Genomic DNA, 8,129 nt, shown 5'->3' on the forward strand with positions numbered 1-8,129 from the left:
ACCATGGATGCATCATTCTTGGTTGGTGTTTGATGTTGTGGTGATGAGGCATGAGGATGAGTTAAGATTCGGCCTAGGTGGAGGTTGTGTTAATGCCATTGCATGCAAAATATGAAGCTTGTTAATGATACATGTGATGATGGCTTGATGATTCTTGAACCTCCTTTTTAGCATTTTTGTGTGAGCACATATGTGCATTGGTTGCTAAATGGAGAAGAATCGGCTAGCAAGATGTGTGCTAAGGCCGAATGTAACTTTGCATGTTAATGAGCAATGCATGTGTTAAATTGATGAAAAGGGGGAGGATGCTTTACTAGTGTGTATATGTGTGTATTAAGTGTTGAAATCGACCCCAAAAATAGACATGCATATTCGGCCAAGGGGAAAGAAATTAGCTAATATGTTGTGTTGATGCATGATTTTTGCATGTATGAGACTTTAATGTCTAATGTATAAATATGGGCTAAGTGCCTTGTGTTCATCTTTTTGATGCCTAAATGATGCAATCAATTTATTTGTTTAATTAAGCTCAAGAGCAAAGGGGAAATAAATCCGATAAAGGGAAGGAAAAAGTGGTTGAATAGCTAGCGGAATCGTTCGACAACACCCGAGGTAAGTTCTTGAGTAAGAGAGCTTAAATTACGATGTGATTAAATCATGCTCTATGTGTGGCTATTGAGCCGAATGTGCAAGGACGATATGTGCCTTGTGTTTGAGTTTCGCAAATGAAAATGAAATATGAATGTGCCATGAATTATTGTTAGATGTGCATGATTAATTGAATGCTGTCCGGGCTAAGTCCCGAAGGCTTTGTGCTAAGTGAATATATCCGGACTAAGATCCGAAGGCATTTGTGCGAGATACAAATTCCGGGTTAAGCCCCGAAGGCCTTTGTGCGAGATACTAAATCCGGGTTAAGTCCCGAAGGCATTCGTGCGAGTTATTAAATCCGGGTTAAGTCCCGAAGGCATTGTGTGAGTTACTAAAACCGGGCTATGTCCCGAAGGCATTTGAACGAGGAGCTATATCCGGTTAAATCCCGAAGGTACGTGATTTGGTAATGAATGAGCTTGCTGTAAAATTCCAGCGAATACTCGAAAAACATCCCAATATGGGGATATGTTACGTATGTGTTGAATTTAATCGAGCCCTTACAAATAAATGTTCGCTCAGTTGATAAACGAGCTACCGGCCTTCGGCTAAGTTAGTCTATTGTGTATGTACATAAGGGTTGTTAATGTTGTGAAGCAAGTTTGATATCGGTAAATTGCGTATTATGAAATATTCCGTTTAGCTAAATGTGTGTTATTCTTTGTTTATGCTGGAATTCCTTGCTCAAAACTTACTAAGCATAAATTGCTTACTCGTTACACTGCTCCTCTGTTTTATAGATTTTTGGTTCTCCAGCTATCGGACTCGGGATCTTGAAGTCGAAGTCGCCCACACTATCAAAGGCTCTTTTGGGTACTATTTTGGTTGAATTTTGATATGGCATGTATAGGACTACCCATTGTTGTTTTTCGAGTACTTTATGAAATGTATAAGTGTACAGCCATGCGAAAATGGCTTGTAGAAGTGGAGTATGGCATTAGACCATTCGTGTTTATGAATGTATAGATGGTTTCATGATGTAACTATAGTTGGAATGGAAGTGTTGAGCAAATGATCAGCCATTGGAATGGCTAAGTATGATCATATGTGGGCATATGTATGACAAGGCCCTAGTTGGTCCATGAAACCCCGAAAATAGGTAAGGTTTACTTTGAAAACAGAGGCTGACAGCAGCAGTGGTGTGGATTGGAAAAATCACAAGAATTCGTAGGAGTGGAATTAAATAGTGAATAAATTATGTAATCGAACCTTGATGAATCTACTTTCATATGAAAGTAACGAAACAATCATATGAACAGTACAGTAAGAGATATTCGGGTTCTTGTGGAACAGGGCCAGAACAGTTTCTGGATTCCCTGTTCCGACTTTGGAAATTCACTATAAATTTACCAGAGATAATTAGGGGTCATACCATATATGTATGGATTCCTCTCTGAGTCTAGTTTCCATAGAAACAAACGGCATCAGTATTGAAGCTCTGTGAAGAGAGATATCCAAGTCGTAATGGGAAAAGGTCAGTGTAGTCGACCCCTGTAACATGGGAGACTTTGACTAATAAACTGTACTAATTGGCCCGACCAAAAATTCTAGAAAAAAATACATAGGTGGGGACATGAGTCTAGTTTCAGGGAAAAATCACAAAACTGATTTTCGAGTTATGAAACTCAAGATATGATTTTTGAAGCGACTAGTACTCAGACTGGGCAGTGTCTGGGAAAATCTTTCAAAGTTTGTTAACATCTCGTGTCCGACTCCGGTGTCGGTCTCGGGTTCGGGGTGTTACAGTTTTCCTCCACCTTTTATCTTTCATCAACTTGTAGCAATGAGATCTAATGTGTCCACCCTTTCCACAATGGTAGAAAACATATTCTCTATTCTTCTTTTCACTTGTCTCAAAGGAAGAAGTAGCAATTATGCTTTTAGATTTAACAAAATTCATAAGAGATATATGTTTTTTACATATTCATCATGAACAATTTCAAATCTTTCTTTTTCTCCTTTGAGGATGGCAACTTCTTTCCACAATAAGTCATTCATTTTCAACAGCACTTCCATCTTCTTTATCATCTAGCTAAGCCATCTTATAGGCTGGAAGGAACATCATTATCATTATTTGAATTTGATGTTCTAATCATCAAAGGTGGATATGCAATAGAATGACCTTTCTTCTTGAACTTTATTACTACAAATCGAATACAAGATCATATTCAAGTATGTTTGAAGTTTTTAGGCCTAGAAGTTTTTAGGGTAAATTAAGAATTTTGTCTGTCACACCCCAAAATTGGGCCTAGAAGTTTTGGGGTAAATTAAGAATTTTGGCTCGAAGTGGGTTCAAAAATTTTGAATTGTGGCAACTTAAAATTGTTTGCGACTATGGTTTTTGGAAATTAAGTCAATTTATGAAAATATTGTAGAAAAGACTTCTAATTTTAAAAAGAGGATTGTTTTGTAAAAGGGTTAATTTAAGAGTAGTTCTAAAGAAAATATACCAAGTTTTAAAATCAGCGTATTTTCTCCCTTTTTTAACCTTTTTTATGTTAAAAAAAGAGAGAGAGAGAGAGAGAGAGAAAGCATCCTTCATCCTCTCTCTTTTTTTCGTCCATTAAAGAAGAAAACCCCAAAATTTCATCCTTCAATTTTTTGTGTCTATTACACCAATCTATTGTTTTCTATTATTCTTCAAACATAAAAACCCCCTTTTTAATTCAAATAAAGACACCAAAAACACCATTAAATCCATTGATTTTTCTTCAAGTGAGTTTTTATGGGTTTTTAATCAAATGTTCATTTTTCCTTTACCTAAGGTTATGTTTCATTTTCTTATTAGTTTTTAATGATATCTAGCCTTTTCAATTGAGTTTATCTATTGAATCAAATGCTTTGAATAAATGTCGAAATTTGGGTCATTAATGTTGAAATTCAAGATTTTGCATAAAATCAATGTTTCAATTTTTTTTCAATTCATTTTGATGAGATTAAAAGGTTTCTAAGGCTCCATTTGTTTACCAAAAAACATTTTCCGAAAGATATTTTCCTGATTTTACGGTGTTTGGAAGCATGAAAACATTTTACATTTGGAAAATGTTTTCCAAGACACGGGTAAAATCTTATTCATTATAGGGAAATTTTCTTACAGTTTTTTTTTCTGTAAGACATTTTTCATCTCCTTCTTCATCCAGGTAAAACTCCTCTCCTTCTTCCATTCTTCATCTTCTTATTATCTCTTCTCTTTTTCCTTAGTCCATCCCATATCTTCTCCTCTCAGGAAAACTACACGTTGTTGTTTCGTTTCCTCTCTTCCTCTCTTTCTCAAGTAAAGCTTTTGATTTTCTTCTTGTTCTTTACTTGTCCACATTTTGACCGATTTTATGCCTTTTCTTTATTTCTTTATTTTTAACCGTCTTCTTCTTCCCAGTACTCTGTAAGATGCTTTTAATTGTAAAGATCACACCCTTTAATTGGTTAAGTTTTGTTTCAATTCATTACTGGTTTGTTTCTAAATTATTGACCCTTTCTTTTCGTTTTAATTTTTGTTTCTTTTTGGGATTTATGTTAGTGCTTTCTTTTCTAGGTACTTTCATTTTCTTCCTTATATCAACTAGTGATTCAACTTATAGGTGATTTTGGCTCTTTTATATATAAATTGTCAATAGCAATTTTAGAATGATCTTTTTCGATTTAATCCTCACATAATTTTCCACTTCTGTTTTCTCATTGACCCTCCTTCAGCCAAACGCCTTCTTCCTTTCTGCCTTTCCACTGCAGCAATTCCTCTCATTTTAGTTTCTTTCATACATTTCCTTTTCTTTCCCTTCTTTTCTCTCCTACTCTCATATTCTTCTTTTCCTGTTTTATTGTTAGTATCAACAATAATAATTTTTTATTTATATATTTCCTCTTTCTCGACTTCTTCCTCTCAACTCCTACAAATCCACACTTCTTAGTCAAATAGGTAAATTCCCTTTTTATTTCTTTGATTTTTAAGTTACTTTTGGATGACCCAGATTTTATTTCTTTCAATTTTTTCACAAGATGCTTTGTCATTCTTAAGGATAAGGTATTTATTTATAACATTGATATGAAATGAAATTGTATGATAACTTATTTTAGCTTGTCTTGGCTTGGAATATGTTGAAATTGAAATCAAATCGTCTGTCAAGGGAAATTTTCATAAATCTAGTGTCAATAGCTTAAAAGTTGAAAAGAGGTAAGTTTGCAACAATCAGAGGGTTTTTAGGACATTCTTTTTATGTCAAGTAATCTTCTTCCATGTTACTCTGTGTGAGTGTTTTGATATAAGCATATCTCTGAAATGGTTATAGTGTGTAATATACATGAGCAAATCTTATTATTCTTCTCCCTTTTTATGCCAATTTTGCCGGTTTTAGCAAAGGTTTTTGATCAAGCACTTGAGGGTGGGGGTGCAAAAAATATCAACTTTCAGGACCTGGCAACAGATTTGGCACAAATAACATTTGATTATCCATTTAGGATATCTTCTTATTTTGCTCTTATAATTAGGGCAATTGGGGTGTTGGAAGGAATAGCTTTAGTGGGGAATCCTGATTTTACTATCGTGGATGAGGCCTATCCTTATATTGCACAGGTATGAATATTCTATTTTTGCTAATTCTATTTTGAAAATAATTTGATTTATAAGTGTAAGGATAATGTGAAATATGCACTGACTATTGTTATTTTGAATTTCTGATGACTAAATAGTTAATTGCTTGATTCATTAGTTTTATTTTATTAAATTATGATAGTCGAAGAGTGCTTCTAGGATACCATGTTTCTTTTGATGTAACAAATCAATGTTATTGTCTTAAGTACAATTCTTAAGGTTGTATAAGGATCCATGTGGCGAACCAATTTCCAAAGTATAGGAACAAGATGAAAGAGTACACAAACATGTGTGTCATTGCTGTTGTGCTTTGTCTTCCTAAATGGTCAATGTTTTTTTATCATAACGTGTACCATTTCCTTGTATTATTTTCTATTATCATAGATTTCTCACTGATGAATCCCTGCAACTAAGGTATGATTTGCGTTATACAATATACGGGAAATCAAGTGTTTTTTATGCTGAAAGATCTATTGATGTGATACAAGCCTTTGAGAATTTTCATAACTGCAGCAAAAAGTGGAGGTGAGGAGAATTTGAATAGGGATATGGCTAAACTAGGTCTTCTACAAAGGCAAGCAGATATTTCCTTCCCTAGATTTCTACCAAGTGAATCTCAATCAAAGCAACCTGTTCAAACAAGAGTAGCCTTAGGATTTCTACTGTCTAAAAAGGGAAATCTTTTTCGAGAATTTCTTCTTGATGAGGTAATTTCTGATCTAATATTCAGAAGGGAAAAATATGTTTAGTTATAATCATTTTCTTTGAGAAAGTTGCACACTTGTGTTACTTTACCTAGTTCCTTCTTGTTTCTCTTTTGGTCTTCTGTTATATAATTGCTTTACTTTTTGAACATCAATTCTTTATGACATTTTGGTGTGAGGTTGCTTAAATATCGAACTAATGTTTCTGGGTTTGCTAAGCAGATTGTGAAGGGCATTGATGCACTTAGTAGGGAACAGTTGGTTCAAATAATGTCAGTGTTGTGAGTAAGAAATGTTGCCCTAGTGTTTAGCTTGGTTCCAACAGTTGGACCCTTCAATCCAGCCGGACTTTTGCCTTTAATAATCGAGGAAGACAGAGTTATACTGAATAATGTCCAAAAAATTCTCGAATTCTTAACAGCTGGAAGTTAAATATCAACGTCGTCAAGTCAGGTACTCCAAAGTTTGTAGTTTTAACAAATCGAAAACCATTTATGAACAAACTTATCTCTCTTTTAGCGATTATTATGTATTCTTCATGTTTCATTAATTGCTTTTCATTTTGTTAAACGTCAACAGGGTGTAAATGTTGCTCAGGTTATCCAAGAATTACTTCCAGTGTTGCCAGGCATATCTGCCAGGGTTCTTCCTGAGTTGATTTTTGTAGGAATTTTTGTAGGCATTTTTAACATAACTACCCTCTTCAATTGTGTATATGCTTGTATAGCAGATCTTGATATTATATAAAATGCAATATATAACAATTTATATGTCTTTGACATTTAGATACGGAATACAGCTACATATATACCCAAAATTTTGTTTTATGGATATTTGTACGAGACCCTGGTTCACCTTAATGTCAAATACGAATCCTATTTCAAGTTTCATATTTTTGGTTTCATCTTTTCTTAATGAGACATGGTTCATCAACTGTATAATTTCTATTAATTGTGGTTTGGAAGCTAATTTATAATTATTTAATCCTTGTTTTTTATTTTTTATAACACAATTATAAATAATTTATTTGACTTATTACAATTAATTGAGTATTATTATATATTTAATTTTATTTATTTATTTATAAATAAATCATTGCAATATATGTAAAAACAATTTAAAATATACATTTATTAATATATATATAAAAAATTTATTAATATATGTAAAAGCAAATTTTTCGAAAAATATTTTTAAGAAATCTGCCAAATAACAGAAAATATCTTACACAGATTCATCCAAACACCAGAAAAGTAAATCATTTCCAGAAAAGTAAATCATTTTCCAGAAATCATTTTCCAGAAAATATTTTACTGGCAAACAAACAAAGCCTAAATTTTCCCTAAAGTTTCGTTAAAGAATTCTAAGGTTTTAATAAGCTTTCATGAAAAATGGTTATGTTATATCGAAATTTTGGAACCATGAATCTGTGTAGTTTGAGGGTTGGCAATTATTCTTAAATGTATAATTAGATGATTGGAATCGATTATAGGCAATGGGAATGAGTAAAGATTAAGATATTTGAGTTTCAAGTTTGTTAGTTGAAATTTTCAATTCCAATAGGAACTAGCCTTAGAAATGTGTTTTTGTTTGTTTAAGTTGTGCTATGGCTGCTAATCGATTGTGTATATTATGTGGTTATTATGTGTGAAGCTTCAGAGTCGTTAGGACCTTCTTCGAGTAAGGCAAAAGGCAAGAAAAAGCTAGTTTAAGCTTTCGACTTGTAAGTGGAAGTGTGAACGGTGAGTGTTTGGAATCATTGCTAGTAGACACGATTCATAGTGTTAATTCAGAGTTTAGGAGTTTCCTAAAACCCTACTCTAAGTTCCGAGTGTAAGCTTTCTTATACCCCTCGCTTAATTTGCAAAGTATGTGATTGTGTAAAGTGGATTGAGTATTAAGTTTTGATAATGTAACATGTGATATATATTGTGATAGCTCTTGTGAATGTGTTAGTTTTGATGATATTGTGTTAGCAATATAAATGTGTAGTGAAAGCGTGCAGAAAACGGTAAGCACATATGTCTTGAATTGTGGAATGTGATGTTGATGTGACAGGTAAAGTAAGTGAATATTGGTATATGGTATGTGATAATCTGATTTTTAATGCAATCATATGTGAACAGATATGTGATGGCTCAATGAGCATAGTTGTGGCACTTAAAGTGCAATTAAATGTGAATCCAATA

The 8,129-nt window shown here is 33.3% G+C and overlaps 1 long non-coding RNA gene across 5 annotated transcripts; it reads left to right on the forward strand.

Moving 5' to 3' along the window:
- The first annotated feature begins 3,621 nt into the window (after window positions 1-3,621).
- Window positions 3,622-6,827, forward strand: LOC107896003 (uncharacterized). Of its 5 annotated transcripts, none has more exons than XR_005903524.1 (4): window positions 3,622-3,791; window positions 5,134-5,943; window positions 6,163-6,393; window positions 6,520-6,827. It is a non-coding gene; the product is annotated as an uncharacterized lncRNA (long non-coding RNA). The 5 variants fall into 5 exon arrangements; XR_005903523.1 differs by lacking the exon at window positions 3,622-3,791 and adding an exon at window positions 3,798-4,564; XR_005903522.1 differs by lacking the exon at window positions 3,622-3,791 and having other exon boundaries at window positions 4,586-5,218; window positions 5,651-5,943.
- The last annotated feature ends 1,302 nt before the right edge of the window (window positions 6,828-8,129 follow it).

This window comes from Gossypium hirsutum, chromosome A10 (genome assembly GCF_007990345.1).
Source record: "Gossypium hirsutum isolate 1008001.06 chromosome A10, Gossypium_hirsutum_v2.1, whole genome shotgun sequence".
NCBI classification, from domain to species: domain Eukaryota; kingdom Viridiplantae; phylum Streptophyta; class Magnoliopsida; order Malvales; family Malvaceae; genus Gossypium; species Gossypium hirsutum.